The following is a 21,541-nucleotide window of genomic DNA, read 5'->3' on the forward strand; positions in this document are numbered from 1 at the left end:
GACCCTTTGCCCTTACCATGTGACAGGGTATCCGTGCCATTGGCCAGACCCTGTCACATGGTAGGAGCACTGGATGGCCGGCGCCATCTTGTGCTCCTGCCATGTGACAGGGGCTGACCAATGGCACTGGTAGCCCCTGTGACATAGTAAGGGCAAAGGCTATCGGTGTCATTTTGAGTACTGGCAGCCGAAGGCCCGAGTGCAAGAGATCGCTCTTGGGCCCCTGCTGGACCACCAGGGGCTTTTGGCAAGTCTTGGGGGGCCCTCATGACCCCCAAAAGACTTGCCAAAAGTCCAGCGAGGGTCCGGGAGCGACCTCCTGTACTCGGACAACATCATTGTAACTGGTAGTTACATACGTTCCTTGCATCTTAACGTCCTGCTCACTGCTTCAGCGTTTCCTAACAGGATCCTCCATTTTGATTTACTGGGCTTTTTAAAGCTTACACCGTACTTCAGCTACAGCCAATCACTATTCCACTAGCGTTATAATGACCAATAGAATACGTACTAGAGTTTCAGATCTGCGACATCCACTCAGTGCAGTCATTCATACCATATGGAGTTTGAGAAGACAATTTAAAGATCCACCATTGCTCGCGAAAATTCAATTGTTGTTGAAAATCCCCTCCCTGATCAGAAATATGTAATTTATCCAAAACAGTCCATCTAAGTTGCTCAAATGAATGTTGATGTTGAATGCAATGTTTTACTATAGGTGCCTCAGTGTTTCCTGTCCTTACACAGCTCCTATGTTCTCTCAGATATATTTTGACCTGTCTACTTGTGCGGCCGACATAAATGGACGGACATGTGCATTGAATTAAGTAGACTACATTAAGTTGACTACATTCACATTCCGGCAGGAGATCGACTGCAGGAGGTCGTTCAGCCGGGGTTCCAGACCCCGGCTGAACGACCTCCTGCAGTCGCCATTTTCCGTACGGAAAACGATTCGCAGCAGGAAATCGCTCCCGGACCCCCGCTGGACCCCCAGGGACTTTTGGCCAGCTTGGGGGGGCCTCCTAACCCCCACAAGACTTGCCAAAAGTCCAGCGGGGGTCCGGAACGACCTCCTGCAGTCGAATCATGTTGGTCTATGGCCGCCGCCATTTTGCGCCACCATTTTGGAAAATGGCGGCGCAGATGGCACCGGCTGAAGACAACACGATTCAATTGCAGGAGACCGTTCCGGACCGCCGCTGGACCCCCAGGTAATTTAAGGCATTTGGAGGGGTTCGGGAGGGGGTGGGGGATTTGATTTAAAGGGTCGGGGGTGGATTTTAGGGTGTTTTAGTGTGCCGGTTTTCCTGCCCTCCCCCTTCCCCCGATTTAGCTACGGACCGCCGCTGGACCCCCAGGTAATTTAAGGCATTTGGGGGGGGTTCGGGAGGGTGGGGGATTTAATTTAAAGGGTCGGGGGTGGGTTTTAGGGTGTTTTAGTGTGCTGGTTTTCCTGCTCTCCCCCTTCCCCCGATTTAGCTACGGACTGCCGCTGGACCCCGAGGTAATTTAAGGCATTTGGGGAGGGTTCGGGAGGGTGGGGGATTTAATTTAAAGGGTCGGGGGTGGGTTTTAGGGGGTTTTAGTGTGCCGGTTCACGATTTTAACTATTTTCACGATACTCTAAACACCCAAACGGCGACAATACGATTCCCTCCCCCTCCCAGCCGAAATCGATCGTTAAGACGATCGAGGACACGATTCACATCTCTACTGGAGACAGTAAAATTCATATCCATTTGCAGGGGTGCTCTTCTAGTGGCTGCTGGAGCTGCTTCTCTTCCTCTTCCTCACTCCATTGTGTCTGTGTATCCAATTGGGGGACTGCCACATGAGCTGCTGTTGCTGAACTGCTGGTCCCTGGGCTGCGCTGCTGTTCATGGGGATTGATTGTAGGGACTGGGATTGGAAGTTTCCCGAGCAAGAGCTGTGGAAACAAAGAGGACATATTTATAAATGCTAAGAAGTACACAGGTAATGTTTAGCATACGATGTGCACTTTGCATCAATCCATCTATCTCTCAATGTGAGCATCTTATGCCAAAAAATGTGTACATCTGTAGCAGAATTGACATTTATAGGTGAGGTGAACTTACCGGCCCTGACTCACATGGTGTCCAAGGCCTCTTCCATCCCCTCAAATGCTTCTTGTCCCAGCCGTTCGATCAAGCGCTGCTCCATGAGGGTCTGAATGATGGGGCAAGGATTTCCTCCTCCCGCCTGTCACTGATACTTGTTCCTGCTTTTCACCTTGCTCTTGAGCTGTGCCTTTATATCACAGTAGCTGTGGGCCACATGCTCTCCAGTCCTCCTGATACCTCTGCACCGGGATATAGCCTGGGCAATGGTGCACCATATCTGTTCCTTGCTGCCTTGGATGTCTTTGCAGCTTGGTTCCCGAAGAGAAGACTCTGGAACCCTGGTGAACAGCATCTCATTGTCCTCCATGCTGAACGTTAAGGTCCTTAGATGAGGCCACCCTGCTGCTTGTCTGCTGGATGATTGGGTTGCCACTTCCAGAGAGATGTCACTATCCTCACTCTTGCTCACACTCCCCACTTCCCTCCCTTCCTCCCCCCCCCCCCCCCCCCCGCACCTTTCCTGCCAACTCCCCTCCCCTCTGCTCTCTCTGTGTATCCCTAGGCTGCCGTCCTCCTCCTCCCACACTAGCCTGCCTAGCCCCTTCCCCATCCCACCTCCTCCTATCCCTTCCCTCCTCCCTATCTCTACTCTTGTCCCTGTTCCTAATCCTAGTCCTACTCCTCCTATCACTTCTGGCAACCTCCTTCCTCCTCCTTGCCTCCCTCTTCTCCTCTCCTCTCTCCCCTTGTGTCACACACTCCATCCTCTCCCGCTTCTCACTACCATCACCACCAATCCTCACCACCACCACCACTCTTCATCACTTCTCCTCCTCATCAACACCACCACTCCTCCTCACTCCTCCACACAAAAAGACAGACAGAGAAATTGGACAAACTAACAAAATCTTTCACTCCAACAAAGACAAAAGACCAAGGTAAAGGTAATAGAAGACAAGACAACTCAATCAGGTAATTGAATCTGAAAAAGCTCCTACTCTCACTATCCAATTCACCACCTCTCCTCTCCTCTCTCTCCTGACATACCCTCAAAGAAGCAGTTGCAGGAAGCCTGTGTATATAAACAAAACAATTAGCATGCAATTCATTACATGACGCCTGACACATAACATGATGAGCAACGCATTGTGGCATTATGTGATACGATAACATAGTGCAAGTTGTGCTCCTTTGCTATACAATGCACTACATGGAATATTTTTCTACAAACAGCCCTTTTTTTTATCGCAGTCACTACCACGCCATATTTCTGCTTTATTTATAGCATTTTGATGATTCTAGGCTAAGATAGGAAGGTCCATTTAGCAAAACCCTAATTTATTTAGAAAAGCTGTGAAAAATGGGGTATATTTATTTTTATACAAATTGAGAAAAGCTTAGAAAAGTCTAACAGTCTTAGAAATTAGTGGTCTGTGCTCAGTGGTTATGAAGTTCATTAGAAATATCAAAATAATTTCTTGCATTCTAATTACCATCCTATCTAGTCATAGATAACAAAGTAACTTTAATTTCTTATGAGAGAAAATTTTATATAAAATATTGTTTTATGCTTTTTAAATCATTACTTTTCAAATTAAAGTTTCTCTCATAAGAAATAAAGTTAATTTCTTATTAATGACTAGACAAGAAGACAATAGAAAAAGCATAAGAATTTGCAGAACCATCAACTGAAGGAATAATTATATTGATTATAATCATATTTAAGCTTTCATGGCAATTGCAAATTCCAGTTTTAAAGTTCTGTCTCTCTAATAATGCATTTAAATGTTTAGAGTTCCATGCTGAGTAAGCCAGTGAACTGAAAAGCTATCCAGATAAAGTTACTTGGATAAATTTGACCGAACTCTCAAAGGAACTTACCTAGATACATATTCTGCTTAATACACCTGGATAAGTTAACTTTAACTGAATAACTTTACTAACTTAACTTTATCTAGGTAAAATTATCCACTGGGACCCCAGGGAGTACCCATGGTAAGTTTTCCAGTTAGCTATAATAAGTATCCATGGGTTTTCCTATATTATTGTTGGTGGATCTGATCTGTATTGTGAAAGCATAAAAGTACTAATAGTAAAAGCAAAACTGTGTATTGTACTGGGTCCTTAATTCAGTGGCATAACAAAGGGAGGACAAGTGAAACTACTTCCATGGGGACAGCTCCCTCCTTGCTGTTGCTACTTCCCTAAACCTTGATATTCTTAAGGTGGGAGAATAAAGTTTGTCATGAGAGGAAGGTGAAGACTATCAGCATGCATTGGCTCACATCTATAATCACCACTCAGAACCATTGCCAAGTCCAGGACCAAGTTCAGTAGTTTTTACCTATAACATGGTGATGAGAAGTGGCAGCGGAGGAAAAAAAGGGAGTTTAAAAATCCACAGAGAAGCAACCCAAAGTCTCAGGAGAGAAAATATGGAGAGAAAATATCTTGTTGGGATTGTAAAGCTGAACAGTTTGGGGTACATTTTCAAAAACAGCGCGCGTACGAACAAAAGTACGCTGGATTTTATAAGATACGCGCGTAGCCACGCGCATCTTATAAAATCCGGAGTTCTATCTCACTTACAAATAGGCTCAATCACACACATGCCCTCTTTCACAGCCACAAGCCAGCCAAAAACATGCTCCATCTCTCTTGTGCACACACATTGACACATACAAGCACCCTCCCTGCCTCACATATACACCACACACACATACAGAAGCACCCTCCCTGTCTCACTTACACATTACACTCTCACAGAAGCACCTTGCTTTCAGACTTGCAGCATTTTTCACTTTTACTAAAAGTGAAAGTGATGCTCCCAACCGTTAAATAAGAAAACCACATTCCTATCAAAAGGCAAATGACACCCTTCCTTCAGGTTCTGTCCTCCCAAGGGACAGCCACCCACACAGTACAGCTTCTCTTGTTTTACGCTTCCAGGCAATAAAGCAAGTGTCTTTCTTCAAACTATCAGTCGTATGATTATTCATGTGGGAGATATGGAACAGAAAGACATCCTTAGTCGGCTTCCCTTTTAAATGGGAAGATTCCAGTCTTAGTCATTTAAAAATATACATTTTCTAAAGGCTTAAAAAAAAAAAAAAGCAAAACCATTTCAGATTCTATTCTAGTCTTCATGCTTAAATTATGCTTTAAAAAAACAAAAAAACCCCACCTGGCATCAGTATCTTAAATTTGTGATTTTGCTGAGATGAACATTTTAAAAACTTTAATTTTTTTTGCTTTAGTATTTGTCTCTACCCACTTTAAGTTAAATTTTATTTTCCAAAAGAGGGATGCTTAAAATTTAGTAATTTTATCTTTCATCCAACTTTTCAAAAGTTCAGCTATATGTATTATCATATTTCATTTTTTTAAACTGGCAGATTCCTTTCTCACATACACACACACTCACAGAAAGATGATCGGCGCCGAGACTTAGGAGGCACCGCGGCAAGCAGGCAGCCAGCTCCCGACTCGCACTGCCTCCCCCCGAGTGCCACCTTCCCGACACCCCCCTAGTGGTCCAGAGGAGGTCCCGGTCCGGGGCCTCGGCTGCCACTAAGCAAAATGGTGCCGGTGGCCTTCAGCCCCTACCATGTGACAGGGGCTACCGGTGCCATTGGTTGACCCCTGTCACATGATAGAGGCTGAAAGTAACCGGCGCCATTTTGCTTAGTAGCAGCCGAGTCCCCGGGAGCGACAGATCGCTCCCGGGACCTCCGCTGGGCCACTAGGGGGGTGTCGGGAGGGTGACACTCGGGGGGAGGCAGGGCGAGTCGGGAGCTGGCTGCCTGCCGCGGCGCCCCCTAAATCTCGACGCTTGGTCTCCACCTAGGCGAGTCGAAGGCTGGCAGAATTTTGAAAGGGCACTTTTTGCCCTTTCAAAATTCTGCTGCCTGCCGCGGCGCCCCCTAAGTCTCGGTGCCCTAGGCACAGGCCTAGCTCGCCTAGTGGTTCCGCCGGCCCTGGGGTCAGCATTGGAAGATTTATGAGAAGAGGCTGAAGGATCTGAATATATACACCCCAAAAGAAAGAAGGTGCATAGAAGATATAATACAGACATTCAGATATCTGAAAGGTTTTAATGAATCACAATCGTCAAACCTTTTCCATTTGAAAAAAATCAATAGAACTAGTGGTCATGAAATGAAACTCCAGGGAGGACTTCTCAGAACCAATGTCAGGAAATATATCTTCATGGAGAGGGTGGTGAATGCCTGGAGTGCCCTTCTGGAAGAGGTGGTGAAGATAAAAACAGTCAAGGAATTCAAAAGGGCATGGGATAAACACTGTGGATCCCTAAAGGCTAGAGGTTGGAAATAAAGAAAAGAGTGCATGGGGGTAACTGGAGGTAACTTGCTGGTGTGGCAGTTGCTACCCTTAACAAATAACAGTATCAAGTCTTAATGTAACTCCATCATGGCTCTCTGCTTCAATAGCAGTGAGTGAGAAAAGGGGAATTGGATTCAGACAGCAGCCAACAAGGGCCCCAACGTTTATGCTTGTGGAACAAATAAACAAGGGAGAAATTAGCTGTTGCTGTGCTTTCTACCCTTAATCAATATGCCTGATAACTTTTGTTGCAGCTCCAACATTGCTCTCTGCTTTCACAGCAATAGTTAAGGGAAATTTGATTCAAACAGCATCTGAGAGCCCTGACTTTTATGATCCGGTAAACTGATAAGCATGGGGATAACCTGCATAGTGCACAGTGCAACAGATACTGGCATAAGCTTGCTGGGCAGACTGGATGGATCATTTGGTCCTTTTCTACCATCATTTCTATGTTTCTATTTTAACTGATTTTTTGCCATTTGGTTGGTTATAATAATAACTAGGGATGTGAATCGAGTGATCGATCGTCTTAACGATCGATTTTGGCTGGGGGGGGAGGGAAATCTGATCGTCATGGTTTTTTTTGGTAAAAAATCGTAAATCGGGGGAGGGTGGGAAAACCAGCACACCAAAACAACCCTAAAACCCACCCCGACCCTTTAAAACAAATGCCCCACCCTCCCGAACCCCCCCAAAATGTTTTAAATTACCTGGGGTCCAGTGGGGGGGGTCCCGGCGCGATCTCCCACTCTCGGGCCACGGCTGCGTTAATAGAAATGGCGCCAGTGGCCCTTTGCCCTTACCATATGACAGGGCAAAGGTAGCGCCGGCGCCATTTTGGTTCCTGTCACCCGACATCACGAGTGTAGGAGATCGCTCCCGGACCCCCACTGGACCCCCAGGGACTTTTGGCCAGCTTGGGGGGGCCTCCTGACCCCCACAAGACTTGCCAAAAGTCCAGCGGGGGTCCGGGAGCGACCTCCTGCACTCGAGCCGTATTGCCAATATTCAAAATGGCGCCGCGCAGCCTGCCTCCATTCCCTCCGAGGTCGCTCCGAAATCGGAGCGGCCTTGGAGGGAACTTTCCTTCCGCATCCCCCCACCTTCCTTTCCCTAACCCACCCCCCTGGCCCTATCCAAACCCCCCCCCCCACCTCTGTCGTGAAAGTTACACCTGCCGGGCAGGCTGCCGCGTGCCATGTTCCAGTCCGAGGGCTGGTCCGGAGGCCACGACCACGCCCCCGAACTCCCCGGACCGAAACCACACCCGGGCACCGCCCCCAGATGACGCGCCAGCCGCGTCACGCCCCCCGACACGCCCGGATCGCGATACACCCCCTGTCGTGCCCCCCCCCCCCCAGGAAAGGAAAATGCAACATAGGCTTGGCACGTGCAGGGGGTGTTTGGGCCAGGTTTTCGGGGGGTACGCGCGTACCCCTTTCAAAATCTGGCCCTTAATGTTTTACAGAGTAATGCCTGGGAATGTAAATTATCAACAACCACTAATGAAAAAATTATTTAACAAAAGGGACAACGTCATCAGACTTTAGTGCTAGACTTTTAATCCACTGTCTCTCGCCACGCAAATGGGCCGCAAACAGCATCAGCCGTTTATAGGCTCTATAATGTAATCACTTGACGTTGTACCCCAACTTTTAACCACCCGTTTACCCGTCTCATCAAACCCAATTTTCACATATCAAAAATAATTTTTCTTATTTTTATTAAACTGACATATTTTGTATTAAAAAATACTTAGCTCCCACTGTAGCATTCCAAACACTGCCCAAACACGGACCATGTTTCGGCTGTCACCAGCCTTCGTCAGGGGACACCTCGTATCAGCATGTAATCCAGATGCCTCCTTTACCCATGCTTTAATCCTAAGATAAACACACCATTAAAAACATTTAAAGTGTCATGAGGACATTTTTTTGTATACTATTGCTATAGTATCTGTATGCACATAGAACCCACTTTCTTATCACTTTCTTATCACCTCCAGATCCACTACACTGGTCATTAGGGATGTGCATCGGGTGCCTGATCATTTATGCTTTTGGGTTCGTGTGGCTGCGGGAAAATCTTGTTTTCCCACGGATTGGCATTTTTTTTTTTTTAGTAAAAAAATCGTTTTTCGGCTTAGTGCGTGCTAACGGGAGTTAGCACGCACTAACCCGAAAAATGATTTTCACGAAAATTTGGGGGGAAAAGTGTTTGTTTCTCGTTTTAAGGATATATAACAAATTAAGAAATATTGTACAATATTTCAATTTGTTATAAAAATGATTCAAATCCCTACTGGTCATGTCTTTTGGATAGATACCACTTCCAACCTGGACCCCCCAAGTATATGATCAATAGCTGAAATCTTTAACTTCTAGGATATGTTCTCTCTCATTACTGTCTAGGGCTGCTTGTAGAGGTATCTGACTCCAACTCTGATGACCATTCCCTGGCAGTATTCCCTACCTGTAGCACCTCCTTGTACACTAGTCCTCAGCTAGTGGCAACCACTTTCTTTCTTTTATCTTCTAAACTTCCAAGAAGTCCTTTCCTTCAAATCTTCTCAATTTTCCCTGAGCCTCCTCTGAGAAGATATAATCTATGCTGACACTCAGTGAAGAGACCTCACCTAATGGGGGAATGGAGTACTTCCATTGCATACTGACATTAAGCTGACATCAGACAGGATAGAGCTAGTGTTACATCTGTCATACTGAGGGCACTTTGACCAATTAATGGCACATACATGATGTAATTAAGGGGATGGGACATATTTAAAGGATTACAAAGCCCTCACCATCACCTTATATATATATATGTTACTGCTTAGAAATATGAAATGTTGCACAGTTCAGATAGGACAAGTACTGAAGAATAGTTAGCCAAGTGGCTCCATAAAATTTAGACTGATTGATCCAGTCCAGGATTTACCACACCGGAGTATTATAGCTTTCTTAAGGGACAGCAATAAAGAAGTAAGAACTACATGTCCCAGAATAAACTGGATAAATGAAGGACTGAAACTCTTCTGCCAGTAATCAACCCTAATCAAGAGCCACATCAAATCTTGAGTCACATCTCTGTCCTTGGATACTGGTGATGTACACGTGTATCTAGAGTAATTTTTGGTATCTTTGGAATGCTTTCTAGTCAGTTAATAGTGAAACAGGAGGTGCAAATGTAGAGCCTATGAAGATGTTCTGTATTGAAGGTCCAGTGAGTGTGAAGAAAATATGCCACATAGCATGTATAAACACAGTATGTACACTCTTCCTTTTTGTAGGAGACCAGCCAGGTGATGACCCAGATGCCCTGTGACCCAGTGGTCTCTGATGGGCAAAGTGATGTTCTTGGGTGCTGCCCTCTAGCCCGGAAGAGGGCACTAAGGAGGAGAAGCAATCAGCAGAGGAGCACCCAATCACACAGGATGGATAACAGGAAGAAAAGGAGAAAGAGGAGTGAATAGCAGAGGAGCAACAAGTGACACTGTGTGGCCACCTAGAAGAGGAGGAGGAGGAGAACCAGCATATCCTGATTCAGTCACAGATGCTAGAGCTCTAGCAGCATGCAGCTAAGCTAGAAGAGGGAAGCTCAGCTGAAAAGCACCTCCGCTCTCAGAGTGAAGAGGAGATGTCGGCCACTCCAGTAAATATGCATGTAATGGAACTGAATGCTTGAGTAGTGAAGGAGATTGGTGGCCTCAGGCATGATCTGCCTGAGGCCATCTGAGGGATGTGGTAAAAAAAGAGATTCAGGGTATGTGGTAGACAATGCACAGTGTGCAGCAGGAGATGCAGGGTGTGTGGCAGTAGATAAAGGCATTCACAAACAGATGGAGGCCCAGACAGTAAAGAAGGAGGACTAGACTGTTTTGTTGAGGGCAATGCTTCAGACAATGCCCCCCTGCCAGCAGCAGCCCTCACCAGCTCTATACTACATGCTGCCTCTCTGTATGCAGCCCAAATTAGCCATGGCAGCACCACCACCCTGAATGGCACTTCCCCAGGTAAGAGAGCTACCTGCTCCCTGGGCCCCTCCACCTATTCGTCTACCACCACACACAGTGTTTGAGCCATTGCTTCTGTGACTACCACCTCCAGAGAGGCAGCCAGCAGCTTCACCACTCTTTCTATCACATCTGCCTCCTGTACCAAAAAGAGAGAGATGTTCCCTTCTCTCCAAGGCCACAGGTGGCAGAGGAGGATAGGCCCACCATTGCTGCTGGAATCCTCATGGCTGCCTCAGAGCCCTCCAGACCCCTCCATAAGTTATCTTGATGAGTCATTCCAGCAGCTGAACTGGAGGCATAAGATACCCATAGTTTATGCTTCAAGAAATGACTTATCCAGCTATACTTAGCAGGATAAGTGGCCAAATATTTAAAAAGTTGCCATTTAGATGGATAGCTCATGAGTTATCCATCTAAATGGTTTTGAATATTAACCTTGGGATGTTTAGTGTGAGCATATGTTTTCACATGCACGTGCACACTTCCTGTTTTGCAGGAACAGGCTCATTCTGAACTCTCCCTACCCTCCACACCACACACACTCCAGAGAGGAAGCTAAACATCTTAGCCTAGGGACATGGCCAGGCTGGCCTTCCTGGTGGTAAGAAAAGAACCTGCTGTTCCCCACCAGGGGGTATCTGCTGCAAAGCTTGGACCTGCAGGGCCTGAGGCAAGAGTTTAACCAAGGATCTTCCTACCCCAGGAGGTCAATGCTTCGAGGGAACTAGGGGATCAAAACAAAAATTAAAGCAAAGGCAACCAGGGTACATGTGCAAAATCACACGAATTAGGTGCAGCTTTTAGTATGCTGCATGCAGTTTTGCACAGAAACTAGGGAAAAGAATTTACATGGTATTTGTTTTTATATAATTGCCATACTGGGTCAGACCAAGGGTCCATTAAGCCGAGCATCCTGTTTTCAACAGTGGCTAATCCAGGCTACAAGTAGATCCCATGCTACTGATGCCAGTAATAGCAGTGGCTATTCCCCATGTCAACTTGATTAATAGCAGTTAATGGATTTCTCCTCCAAGAACTTATCCAAACCTTTTTTAAATCCAGCTACACTAACTGCACTAACCACATCCTCTGGCAACAAATTCCAGAGCTTTATTGTGCATTGAATGAAAAAGAATTTGATACGATTAGTTTTAAATGTGCTACTTGCTAACTTCATGGAGGGCACCCCCAGCTCTTCTATTATCTGAAAGAGTAAATAACTGATTCACATTTACCCAATCTAGACCTCTCATAATTTTAAAGACCGCTTTCATATCCACCCCTCAGCCATCTCTTCTCCAAGCTGAACATCCCTAACCTCTTTAGCCTTTCCTCATAGGTGAGCTGTTCCATCCCCTTTCTCATTTTGGTTGCCCTTCTCTGTACCTTATCCAGTGCAACTATATCTTTTTTGACAGTGACAAGAATTGTACATAGTATGCAAGTGAGGTCTCACCATGGAACGATAAGGGGCATTATGACATTTACCATTTTATTCACCATTCCCTTCCTAACAATTCCTAACATTCTGTTTGCTTTTTTAACTGGGCAGCACATTAAGCCGATGGCACCCACTTAACGACAGTATAGAAAAGATGCTAAATAAATAAATAAATAAATAAATAAATAAATAAGATTTCAATGTATTATCCACTATGACACCTAAATCTTTTTCCAGGATGGTAGCTCCTAATATGGAACCTAACATTGGTATCTACAGCATGGGTTATTTTTCCCTATATGCATCACCTTTCACTTGTCCACATTAAATTTCATCTGCCATTTGAATGCCCAATCTTCCAGTCTCGCAAGGTCCTCCTGCAATTTATCACAATCCGCTTGTGATTTATCTACTCTGAATAATTTTGTATCATCTGCAAATTTGATTACCTCACTCGTCATATTCCTTTCCAGATCATTTATAAATATATTGAAAAGCACCGGTCCAAATACAGATCCCTGAGGCACTCCACTGTTTATCCTTTTCCATTGAGAAGATCGACCATTTAATCCAACTCTCCGTTTCCTGGATATCGTTTCCTGGATATCGTCTCCTATCCCATGACTTTTTAGTTTTCTTAGAAGGCTCTCATGAGAGGCTTTGTCAAATGCCTTCTGAAAATCCAAATGCACTACATCTACTGTTCCCTTTATCCACATGTTTATTAACCCCTTCAAAAAAATAAAGCAGATTTGAGAGGCAAGACTTGCCTTGGGTAAATCCATGCTGACTGTGTTCCATTAAACCATGTCTTTCTATATGCTCTTTGATTTTGATCTTTGAAAAGTTTCCACTATTTTTCCTGGCACTGAAGTCAAGCTCACTGGTCTATAGTTTCCTGGATTGCCCCTGGAGCCCTTTTTAAATATTGGGGTTACATTGCCCACCCTCCAGTCTTCAGGTACAATGGATGGTTTTAATGATAGGTTATAAATTTTAACTAATATATCTGAAAATCATTTTTGGGTTCCTTCAGAACCCTGGGATGCATACCATCCGGTCTAGGTGATTTACTACTTTTTAGTTTGTCGTTCTGGCCTCCTACACTTCCAGGTTCACAGTGATTTGGTTCAGTTCATCTGACTCATCACCCTTGAAAAAACTATCTCTGGAACCAGTATCTTCTCAACATCCTCATTAGTAAACACAGAAGCAGAGAATTCATTTAGTCTTTCTGCAATCGCCTTATATTCCCTAAGAGCCCTTTTAACCTCTTGGTCATCTAACAGTCCAACTGACTCCCTCACATGTTTCTTGCTTCGGATATATTTTAAAAAGTTTTTATTATGAGTTTTTGCCTCTATAGCCTATTTCATGTCAAATTTTCTCTTAGCCTGCCTTATCAATGTTTTACAGTTAACTTGACAATACTTATGCTTTTTCCTATTTTCTTCAGATGGATCCTTCTTCCAATTTTTGAAGGATGTTTCTAGCATGTCCTGATGTTACATTTACCCAGTCAATATCGATGTAATTGAAATCTCAATACCACAAAAAGTGTAAGTATACAATTTCAAATGCATCTAATAACATACATTTATAAAGATACTAGCAGAATACCTGTGCTTCACTACGATGGAGAAGTTGATAGAAACGTGTGATTTTATTTCACGCAAGTTGAATAGTAATTTTTTTGAGTGAGTGAGGGCTTTGGACTTTATTTACTTAAAAAGAACATGTTATTATTATAGAGTGAGGTTAGTGGTAATTAAAAAATGTGAACTGAATATGTGGAATGAATGTACTGTGAGTTGCCTGTCACGACATAATGATTTCTTTGTATACAACGTTTGCTGTGTGACCCTCTGGCTGCAGTATGATGAGGCTATCAGCTGAGCTGACTCTAGAGCAGGCCACGTACAGCTGGCCATGCGAGAAGCAGTGGCACCTCAAGTCAACACCAACGACCTTGACAGTCTGGCCCTGAGATTTGTTAATAGTCATCGCGAAGCACACTCTGACCGGGAACTGCAGGTGTTTACATTGAAAGGGTACGTCTGATGGTATAAGGGGGATGCAAGGGATGAAAACTGTTTCCCCTCATCCACAACCTGTGAAAATGATTGCTTCAATGACATTTCTGTGGAGGGACTTGACTTGAAGTCTGGTGCCATTGCAGAGTTTTGGTGGCTGTAGATTTCTTAGTAACATAATTGGTGCACTGACCTTCAAAATGAGATTATTCTGAGGAATGCCTGGAGGGTTGTGACTGTGCAGGAACTCGACAGGGTAATGTATCACATCATCAACTTCGATGACCGAGTCCACAGACTTATAAGTTTTTGTATCTGAGATGAACGCCTGCAGGAGTGTGTCATTGATAGAATTTGTCATGTCATTTGTAGAAGGTAAAATTTCCCTCTCTCTAATCCACGATGTGTCCTTCATGTGGATGTTTTGAAGATCCGGGTATACCTTTTGTGTAAGACTTTTCAAATCTGTGACCAGGTGACATAGATTTGCCGGCAGTTTCACTTTGCCATCTTGTTCATGGAGTGTACCATCTCCTATAGCCAAAAGAAGGTGTGAAAACTCTCCTGCCTTGACGTCACCTGTCAGGTGCACCCTCATGTTCACTCTCAAGGACAGGACTTTCACTGTGGGCCACAGGTAAGAGGACTTGAAAGAGGCTTTAACTGCATCGGCACGGGTCCCCCGCAGAACAACTGGCAGAGTCTGTCTGAAGTCCCTGGCGAGCAATACTGTCAATCCTCCCATGAGGCTGTTGTTGTTTCAGATGTCTGGGAGCGTCCTAAGGAGAGCCTTGATGCAGCCTCTGTGGGCCATGGTGCACTCATCCCACACTATGAGTTTGCACTGTTGGAGTACCTGCGCCATGTTGCTCTGCTTGGAGATGTTGCACAGAGGTGTTTCGGTGATGTTGAGATTGAGGGGAAGCTTGAAGGCTGAGTGTGCTGTCTGTCCACCTTCCAGAAGCGTCGCTGCAATGCCAGAAGAAGCCACAACAATGGCAATGTTTGAGTCTCTTCGTACCCTGGCAAGCAACAGGTTGATGAGGAATGTTTTACTAGTACCTCCTGGAGCATCTAGAAAAAAGATTCGGCCACTTTGACAGTGAACGCTGGTCATGACTTCATGATAGACGTTCCTCTGTTTGGTATTCAGCCTTGGCTCATTGTCATCGACTGTCTTGACCAGATCGCAGATGTTGTAAACCAGCTCTCTGAAATAGTCAGGGTTAGCTGCAGCTTGTTCATGTTTATGTGATGGCTTAAGCAAGTCAAACTTGTAAAGAGGTTGACCTCCTATAGCCAGTACACAATCCTGAAGGAAGGTGAGGCATTTGCTATAGATTATGGACGGCCGTTCTTGGACATCATCTTGGAGAAATTCCCTCTGCAGCTGCCTACAAATATCCTCTGAAAGACTATCTTTGTTTTTCCCATAGTGGTAAGGGGTTTGCCATTTGACAGAACACCAATATAATAGCAAAGAGCTGACAAATGTGAGAATGCAGCTTCCTGGAGAGTATTGTCCCAGTGCGTATCATCTTCTAACAGACTGAGTGCTTGACAGGCAGACTGGAATGTGCATTGTAGCACACCAGCGACAGTTTTAAGATATTCAAAGGACATGGGCCCTCTGACCTCATGAAGCAAGAGTCTGAGATGATAGCACTCCAAATTGTTTGGGTGGACTGTTTACACTCTGCCGAGGACTTGGTCCTTTTTTACTCCTGGGTAGCCTGGTACGCGCTGTCCCTGTTTCCTCCTAACAAATTGGTTATTTTTCAAAACATAGTAGGCTGGAACCTCAGAGTACAGGAGCTGTTTGGCAAAATTATCCTGTGTGCAAAGTTCAAAGAACTCCAAGAGGGTTGTTTGGGGAGGATGGTGTACTTTTTCTACAATGTTGTCAGTTGTGAAGTAAATCCTCTGGCCGTTCTCCAGATGAACAGCAAGATGAACCACTGGGGGAAAACGTTCATGAATAGGGAAACAGAATATGCGCCATGCTGCTTCAGAGCTGCTGATGTAACGCCCTGTCTCATACCGTGATACCTCGTCATGTTGTTTCTCCAGGGCAAATACGGCCTGGTCACTGCCCTTGTTGATGTATTTACAGATGTACTTGATTGATTTTACAGAATTGCAAAACTCGACATTAATATGAGCATGGAAGCGTATTTGGATTTTCAGAAGGCATTTGACAAAGTCCCTCATGAGAGGCTTCTATGAAAACTAAAAAGTCATGGGATAGGAGGCGAAGTCCTTTTGTGGATTGCAAGCTGGTTAAAAGACAGGAAACAGAGAGTAGGATTAAATGGTCAGTTTTCTCAGTGGAAAAGGGTAAACAGTGGAGTGCCTCAGGGATCTGTTCTTGGACCGGTATTTTTCAATATATATAGAAATGATCTGGAAAGGAATATGACGAGTGAGGTTATCAAATTTGCAGATGATACAAAATTATTCAGAGTAGTTAAATCACAAGCAGACTGTGATACATTACAGGAGGACCTTGCAAGACTTGAAGATTGGGCATCCAAATGGCAGATGAAATTTAATTTTGAAAAGTGCAAGGTGTTGCATATAGGGAAAAATAGCCCTTGCTGTAGTTACATGATGTTAGGTTCTATATTAGGAGCTACCACCCAGGAAAAAGATCTAGGCATCGTAGTGGATAATACTTTAAAATCGTCGGCTCAGTGTGCTGCAGCAGTCAAAAAATCAAACAGAATGTTAGGAATTATTAGGAAGGGAATGGTTAATAAAACGGAAAATGTCATAATGCCTCTGTATTGCTCCATGGTGAGACTAGAGCTTGAGTACTGTGTGTACAATTCTGGTCGCTGCATCTCAAAAAAGATACAGTTGCGATGGATAAGGTACAGAGAAGGGCAACCAAAATGATAAAGGGGATGGAACAGCTCCCCTATGAGGAAAGGCTGAAGAGGTTAGGGCTGTTCAGCTTGGAGAAGAGATGGCTGAGGGGGAATATGATAGAGGTCTTTAAGATCATGAGAGGTTTTGAATAAGTAGATGTGAATCGGTTATTTACACTTTCGAATAATAGAAGGACTAGAGGGCATTCCATGAAGTTAGCAAGTAGCACATTTAAGACTAATCGGAGAAAATTCTTTTTCACTCAACGCAAATAAAGTTCTGGAATTTGTTGCCAGAGGGTGTGGTTAGTGCAGTTAGTGTAGCTGGGTTCAAAAAATGTTTGGATAAGTTCTTGGAGGAGAAGTCCATTAACGGCTATTAATCAAGTTTACTTAGGGAATAGCCACTGCCCAGTAGCATGGGATCTTCTTAGTGTTTGGGTAATTGCCAGGTTCTTGTGACCTGGTTTGGCCTCTGTTGGAAACAGGATGCTGGGCTTGATGGACCTTTGGTCTGACCCAGCATGGCAATTTCTTATGTTCTTATGGAAGTTTCGGGAGAGTACGCAGTTGTAAGGGACCACCCATCTGTTGTCTAGTTCGACTCCGTTGATGGTGATGGTGTGGCTGCCATTGGAAGGAGCGCACCATTGGTACTGGGGGTATCCGTCATCTCCTGTCTGAGTTTCCTTGATGAGCGGGCAGGGGTACTTATTACTGCAGGATCCGCTTATCATGCAAGGGGAGTTTCTGTTTTGGAGTCCATACGGTCCATGAAGCATCGTTGACTTAACGATTTGGTGGAGTAGCGGGTCAACTTCAGGGTCAGGAATCTCTGTAGTGATCACCTGATCAATGAGGTCCAGTTTGATCCAATCTCACAGCCAAAGGAGGATGTGGACGTGGGGAAGACCTCACTTTTGCCACTCTATCATATACATGTAGCAAGTAGTGGAGCCAAAAAGGAGTACTCAACATTATTTTTGGTGACCCCGACATGACCCTGGTGGGGTGTTGCATTCGATGGCTGAAACAAACCATCGAATGTAGGAAAGTGAGAAGCAGTTAGTTGTTCCAAGGATATGATAGGGTATGATGGAGCCAAGTTTCAGCCTTGTAGGTACTCGGAAAGTGGGAGAATTATTGATGAGTGAGTGAGTCAGTGAGGGCTTTGGCATTTATATATATAGATTTTTATTAACTTAGACAACTTATATAGTAAATTGTATCAACTGTTAACCATATACTTACAATTAAATCAAAGCAATTGTACATATCCACTGTTTATATAAGAAAGTATAAAAGATATCAAGCACATATAAGACATACAAACAAAATATTACCAAATGCCATAAACACATACCACATAGCTACATAGTAAAATCTAAGTAAAGATAGCCCAGCATTGATCTCATACATTCTCTCTAATACATAAATTCTTCTTAAAGGAATGATCAGTTCTTTAATTCACCACATAGATCTTCATATGGGAAATTGTCCCTAGATTTACATACTAAGGTATAATCCTTTGTTAAAAAAGAAAGAAATTCTGACCAGGGCCCAAGTTTTACCTCCATAACGAAGCTGCTTCAGGGGAACAACTGACGAAAAAACTACACCAAATATTCAAAATTGTTATCTAAATCGGTATCAATCAAAAAGGTGCTTTAAATGCACTTCTGCAACATTGCTTTCAGTCGGCACCAAATTTTACTATTCGCCTCAATGATACTGAGACAACCTTCACCAAGGCAGCACAATCATGTCACTGTGTGAAAAAATAAACTGGTATAATATAAGGACAATTCAGAATGTTAAGAGCACTATTTGTTGGAGAATGGAATCCTTCAAAAACATGTGTTCATCACCAAAACCTGCCGCATACTAGCTGATGACTTGCCACACACTTTTTCTATTTTAACAGAAGACACTAGCTTCTCCTCTGATAAGGAGGAGGAAGAGGAGGAAGATGAATAGGACCTGGCCCCTCATGCTGACACAGCTGCTGTGCCAGCTATAGGTAGTCACCACCACCTGCAGTGGCACACCAGCCAGATCCCCGTCCTAAACTGGCAGTTCTGGGTGTCAGGGGGACAGACTCCCTTCTTCTCCTCATTCAATAGGGTATCCTTATGTTTTCCCCTGGGACCTCAGGATAGAGGTCATGAGGGTACCCAGCCATTGCTGGAGGAAGGAGGCAGCATCACACTGGACAACTTCACAATGAAGCATGGCAGTACTCCATGGCTGCAGAAGTACCTGTTCCATGCCCAGAGGCCCAGACTCTTGCAACTAATCAGGCTTCTGTCCAGAGGATGGGGGGAAAGGTTGACGAGATGTATGATAACCTAAGGAAGCTGATTGCTTTGTTGGAGCATCAAATGCATGCTCAAGAGGGTCTAATGGCTGCTCCTGAACAACTATGCATGAGGTCACCACCAGAGCCACCAGACTATCAGGACCTAGCCTTCTGAGTTCTCTGGGGGCTTTTAATTATGGAAATAGTTATGTCCCTGGTTTGTATGTGGCTTCTTTATTTGCATGCAATGTTCCTCATCATCTCAGAATCAAACTCTTTTCTGGACAGCCTACTGCACTCACTTTCACAACCACACACTCACCTGCATGTAGCTAAGCATCCAGCTCTTACCAATAGCCTCTATCTTCCACTCATCTACCCTTAAAGCCACCTCACTTCACCTCCAGTTTATTAGGGTCATCATTTAAGACCTAGCTCTCCTGAATATCCTTGCTGTAATGGCCACAAGATAACAGAGTTTGAATTCATCACTTAGGTCTTATCTCCTCTAAGTGCCAAGCTACAAACATGGGTATAGCTTTCAGAGTGATACATCTTGTCTTCTTCACTACTACATCCATTAGGGATGTGCATTTGTTTAAAAATGCCCAATCCACAATGAATGACTAATTTGTTTTATTCTTGGGCCCACAAATAAGAATGGATACTTCCCACAAATCAAGCATATGTCATTCGTTTATGTTTCAGAAAGAAAAGCATTAGCTGCTTTCAAGTGCATTATAAAGAATAGACCCTCTCAGAGGCTGGTCATATAGGATTTTCCATAGCAAGCAACCTTTGTGCCTATGACTCATGTGTGAGGTCAGAGAGTAACAAGGATCTGTTGGCAAGGGAAACAGACTGACAACATTAGAGAAGGTATCAGAGTGAAGCATTTTTTTTAAATCTGCAAAGCACTTCTCTGTCTATTCTTCTTATAATATGTGCAAAATGTTTGAAAGTGCATTTGAATGTTTCTCTTGAGGAAGAAACATTGCTGGATGTTGTGTAAGCTGTGTTGTTCCAGTGTGTTAAATCAACAGTGTGCTTTTGTTGTTCAACATTAGAAGCATACCATTCCAATCCTTTTGGCTCCTGTGTGTGTTCATCTGCACAAGTTTTTCATTTTTATTTACTGTAACATTTCACTGTCACTGCCACTGTAAAAGAAAGTTTGTGTGTCAAGCCTTTTCTTCCATGTGGGGAAATGGCTGGTCTTCAGCTTCTGTCTGCAGTGCAGTGATTGATTTAAGTCTGGACCTGTAGCAGTGAACCAGCAACTATGCCTGGCACGCAGCTAGTGCTAGACAGGCTAGGTCAGCTGTGCCACAGTGCCCATGATAGAGGGGCATTTTCTACTCTATGTGTATGGGTCTTCTCGATCTCTACTGCGAAAGTAGGATCCATCCTAAGCACGATTCCTACTGTATCTTTCACTCATGCTTGACAGCATTCAGTAAGATCCTGCATGGTGAGGTTAGTGACTTTATAACCAATCTGGTAAATGCCACCTATAGTGAGGGATATGTCATCATCCGTCCCCCCCCCCCACCCGGCTTTAAAATCAGCTTCAATCTGCCCCATATTAAAGAACTTTACCTTAAATTCAACAGAGCTATTTATCCTTGCTTGCAAAGATTATGGATAAATAGTATTTAATTAGCTTCAAAAAAACATTGATGAACACAATTTCCTTGATGTGTGCCAATTCAGGTTCTCGGACCACCATAAAACTGACACCCCTCTTCTGTCCTTTACTGTCATCCTTAGGAGAGGATTTAACTCTAGACCAAATTCTTACTGGTGCTCTTAGATATTTCCTCTGTGTTTCATACTTTGGATCATTCTATTCTATTGGGACATTTGGAATCTTTGGATATCATTTCAACTGTACTTTCTTGGTTCTCATCATATCTGTCTGTTTTGTCTTTCTGTGTTCTGATAGGCAATGCTGCCTCTAATTCACACAATCTTCCTACGGGTTTGCATCAGGAATCTTCTTTTTTCTGCTATGCTATTCAACACAACATATATCTATCTCTCTGTCTGTCCTTAGATAGCTTAAAGTGTCATTCAGTATGTATGCTGATAACATACAATTCTTTTTTCCCTATAACATCTATAGCTGATGCGGCATTTGCCAAGTTATCTAATTGTATTGCCAAGATAAATAAGCTGCTATCCCTGAACAGGAAGGCTTTAAATATTAAGAAAATTGAGACCCTATTGATGGCCAAATCTGAAATGAATGACTTTCCTCCATCCCTCAGTTTTGAGAGTCAAACCATCCTTAATTCCATACAAGCTCTGAATTTGGGAATAACAGTGGATTCCGCTCTTAAGTTTCAACAGCTATTTGTTATGAACCCTTCTGCTCGCGGGTCTCCCCGCGAGCAGGCACTCACCCTATGCTGCTTCTCTTCAGGATGCTGCCATTGGCCTTCCTGTGCGG

At 44.1% G+C, this 21,541-nt stretch overlaps 2 pseudogenes; both read right to left on the minus strand.

Annotated features, from left to right (window-relative positions):
- Positions 1-13,705: 13,705 nt before the first annotated feature.
- LOC115092386 lies at positions 13,706-15,037 on the minus strand (annotated as a pseudogene).
- Positions 15,038-15,609: 572 nt separating this feature from the next.
- LOC115092387 lies at positions 15,610-17,731 on the minus strand (annotated as a pseudogene).
- Between the last annotated feature and the right edge of the window lie 3,810 nt (positions 17,732-21,541).

The sequence above is a fragment of the Rhinatrema bivittatum genome, chromosome 5 (genome assembly GCF_901001135.1).
Source record: "Rhinatrema bivittatum chromosome 5, aRhiBiv1.1, whole genome shotgun sequence".
Taxonomy (NCBI): Eukaryota; Metazoa; Chordata; class Amphibia; order Gymnophiona; family Rhinatrematidae; genus Rhinatrema; species Rhinatrema bivittatum.